This window comes from Mandrillus leucophaeus, unplaced genomic scaffold, assembly GCF_000951045.1.
Source record: "Mandrillus leucophaeus isolate KB7577 unplaced genomic scaffold, Mleu.le_1.0 Scaffold460, whole genome shotgun sequence".
Taxonomy (NCBI): domain Eukaryota; kingdom Metazoa; phylum Chordata; class Mammalia; order Primates; family Cercopithecidae; genus Mandrillus; species Mandrillus leucophaeus.
The window spans coordinates 114,012-118,221 of record NW_012104921.1 but is presented as its reverse complement, the minus strand read 5'-3'; the positions used below and the strand labels follow the sequence as shown (position 1 = coordinate 118,221).

Here is a 4,210-nt window from a genome sequence, read left to right as displayed (position 1 = left end):
TTGCAAATATTTATCAAACTGAGTAGCAGTGGTTCAGTATTGAAATGCTTGCAAAATTTCTCTTTCCTGTTTCTAAATTAAAATATAAGGGGAAAATGTGGGAATTAATATGGTATCATGATAATCCTATACGTATTTTAGGATAAACACAAATCTGTGGGCCATATAATGATGAACACTTTCTGGTCATATGACTTCAGTAAAATAGAACATGCTGATAAAATTTTCAGAAAAGTCTAGCAAATAGCAAATTTATATCACCACTGGGGGGAAAGAGATTTTTAAAAAAAAATCTTGTTGAAGCATATGGGCACTCAATATTATTTATGAGATGATAGCAAGGGTACTGAGTAACATTTTCAACAATATTCTGAAAACATCTTGAAACAAAAATTCAGCCCAGATTTATAGAGGGAAAAAAGTGATCTAACACCAACGTGATTGAGGACACAAAATTTAATCATTGGTTAAAGATTATCAGGTCTCTCTCTTTCACTATTGAACAGAGATTTAATACTTGCAGTAACTTCTGCCAACTCAGAACCCTGAGAAAATAAGTCACTTTCTTTACGGAAATAAGAAGGAAAAAAAAAAAGGATATTACCAACAATGGAAGAGGAATGCAGAGTGGCAACAGCTCCAAGTGGACCTGGCAGACGATGAACACTAGAATCACCAAGGAAACATGGAGCTATGAAATGGCAAAAGGCTGTGTGAAAACCCTGAAGCTTTTTGGTTCAGCCTTTAAAAACCAAATGAAAACTCAAGAGATACAAGAATGTGGTTATTTTGATGAACAACTCACAAACTAGTTGAATTAAAAGAAACTGTGGTTCAAATGCACACAAACCTAAACATTTTTTCAGTTCATCTAATTAAAGTCTAACCAATTCCTTCTAATTTAAAAGATCCAGTTTGGGATATGTCCAAGACTAAAACACAATCTCATCAAAGTCTATTTAATATGGTGTAAATCTCACAGGAGCTGTGACTATCTTCTCTCCCAGTCTACACCTTATGGCTTTTCTGATTGCTCTTTATAATGATTGATGTTAATATCTCTTGCTTATTTTATAAGAAATACAGAAAACAAAGATCATAAACTCACACACAGAAAAATAAAATAAAAGATCCAGTTTTTTGTTTGTTTTGTTGAGACAAGATCTCACTGTGTTGCCCAGGTTGGTCTTGAACTCCTGGGCTCAAGTGATCCTCTTGCCTTGGCTTCCCAAAGTGCTGGGATTACCACACCTGGCCAGCAATGCATTTTTTAAGGAAGATTTCCTATGCCAGCCGAAAGTGTCTTCTCCTTCTGCAGCTATTTTTTTAATAAAACTCACTGACAGCATTGTCCAGACATCAGAGACCACATGCTACCTAGTGCATTTTTGTGGATAATGTGTCCCCTACTAAATGGTAAACTCCTTGGCGCTAGTGATCATATCTTAAACATTTCACACAGCCCCCAGCTACACTGCTGACCTGCAGATTATAAAGACTACAACATTTAAGTGGAAAGCAAGTATCCATTATGCAGTATTAAGCAAATGTTAGATTTTCAACATCCAGGTTTTAAAAGGCAAATATGTATATAATGAAAAGAAACAAAAGCCCTGTGGCCAGGTGGGGTGGCTCATGCTTGTAATCCCAATACTTGCGAGGCTGAGGTGGGGTGGATCACTTGAGGTCTAGAGTTCGATACCAGCCTGGTCAACATGGTGAAACCCCGTGTCTCAGAATGGGGACATCACACACTGGGGCCTGTCATGGGGTTGGGGGGAAGTGGGAGGGATAGCATTAGGAGATATACCTAATGTAAATGACAAGTTAATGGGTGCAGCACACCAACATGGCACATGTATACATATGTAACAAACCTGCATGTTGTGCACATATGCCCTAGAATGTAAAGTGTAATAATAATAATGAAAAGAAAGAAAAAGAAACCCTGTGTCTACAAAAAATACAAAATTAGGCCGGGCGCGGTGGCTCATGCCTGTAATCCCAGCACTTTGGGAGGCCAAGGTGGTCGGATCATGAGATCAGGAGTTTGAGACCAGCCTGACCAACATGCTAAAACCCCATCTCTACTAAAAAAATACAAAAATTAGCTAGGCATGGTGGCCCATATCTGCAATCCCAACTACTCAGGAGGCTAAGGCAGGGGAATCACTTGAACTTGGGAGGTGGAGGTTGCAGTGAGCCGAGATCACACCATTACACTCCAGGCTAGGCAACAGAGTGAGACTCTGTCTCAAAAAAACAAAAAAACAAAAAGCAAAAAAAGCCAAATTAGCCAGGCATGATGGTGGTCACCTGTAATCCCAGCTACTTGGGAGGCTGAGGCAGGAGAATCGCATGAACCCTGGAGGCAGAGGTTGCAGTGAGCCAAGATCACACTGAGATCACTCCAGCCTAGGTGACAGTGAGACTGTGTCTCAAAAGAGAAAAAAAAAAAAAAAAAAAAGAAAGAAAAGCTCTGAGGCCTTTCAGAATGTAATCAGAAGAAAAGATAGTGCAGGCATTGCGCAAACTAAACTTTAAGGGTGATCATGTTTGCTCATAGCAACCTTGGGGCTGCTAAGGAAATCAGAAGAATGCCAGGAATAGAAAGTGTGCCTTAGCCTATCTACATTAGTACAAGGCTGAAGTAAACAGTCTCTCAAATTTGGGGCCAAGGGTTACATTTTTGCTAGTATGATCAGACATTTTCTAAAAAAACTCCATACCTTCCCTTTAAAAAAAAAAAAAAAAGCCCACGATTACTTTTTCAACCTCAAATGTTTATGGCAATAATAGCTAATGGTTCTCAGATACTGTTATACAGGGTGTGGTGCATTCTCCACATAAATTCTTCTTTTCGCATTCAGATAAAAGGCTGATGTAATAGGTCAAATTTTATTAAGCTTCTTAAGAGAAAAATGCTGACTAACCCAGTGTGAAGAATTCATTCACATGGAAAAGTCCAGTAAAAAGAAGTAGGGTCATATTTATCTCAAAGTTGGCTCTTTGTGATGTATCCCACAGAACTGCTTTATTTTGTGATTAAATATAGAAGGGTTTTAATAAAGCTTGTTTCATCAAAATTCATATTTGTAAACAAAGATATTTTTGTGTCATAAAAAGTTTGCATAATGAAAATACTCAAATATAGGTTTTTCCTTTTCTTTTCTTATTTTGAGACAGAGTTTTGCACTGTTGCCCAGGCTGGAGTGCAGTAGCACCACCTTGGCTCACTGCAACCTCTGCCTCCCAGGTTCAAGTGATTGTCCTGCCTCAGCCTCCCAAGTAGCTGGGATTATAGACGCCTGCCACCAATCCCGTCTAATTTTTGTATTTTTAGTAGAGACAGGGCTTAGACAGTATAATAGTAGGCAGATATAATACAGTGTAAACACACTGTACTATGTATATTAACACACTGTACTATGTCTGCCTACCATTATACTCTCTAAATGCCCGATATCATTTATTCTCTTGCAGTCGACACATTAGTATAAAAAATTAAAGCCAAAGTACTTAATCTTATAAAATACATAACAACTATCAAGAGTGGCACAATCATAATGCCAAAGGTGGTAGCAGCAGCAGAAATTACTATGGGGTCAGAAGAGCCTGAGTAACGATGGATTTAGAGTAGAGAAAAGGGCAAGTTAGGTAAGGGTATGATCTAAGAAAAATACAAATAGGGCTATACTGGAAAATTTTTATAGGGGAGTAGTGGGAGAAAAGGTTAGAAAGTTGAGCTGGAGCCAGATTATAAACCATGATAAGAGCTTTAGAAGTCTGGGCTTCATTCTGGGTAACAGTGGTTCTGGGATTCCAGTGTACACAAGAATTATCTTGTGGGGAGACTGGTGACTAGACAGATTTTAACTGCTGAGATTCTAGTTTAGTATGTTTGGGATGGTCCCAGAAAACTGCATCTTAACAGGCGATTCCAGTACAAGGACACACTTTGAGACACTCCACCCCAGGACAAATGATTAAGAAACTCTACTATTAACTATTGCAAATATCCCAGTTCCCTGTCTGCTGTGAAAACATTCAATTGCATCCAATTTTTCTGTTAATTGGCACTGACTTCATCACTGTTTACATCTTGAATGAATTTGTTTAACAATGCGCTTTTCGGGCTAATATCCAGAATCTACAAAGAACTTAAACAAATTTACAAGAAAAAATCAAATAACCCCATCAAAAAGTGGGC

General features: G+C 38.3%; 1 protein-coding gene across 1 annotated transcript in view; it reads right to left on the bottom strand.

The window, feature by feature from the left end:
* DTD2 (D-tyrosyl-tRNA deacylase 2 (putative)) overlaps positions 1-4,210 on the bottom strand; it is a 37,783-nt gene that overhangs the window by 12,589 nt on the left and 20,984 nt on the right. The window contains exon 4 of the mRNA XM_011994772.1: positions 2,301-2,345. The gene's annotated coding sequence lies outside the window, so the exon portion shown is untranslated. The remainder of the gene's footprint in view (positions 1-2,300; positions 2,346-4,210) is intronic.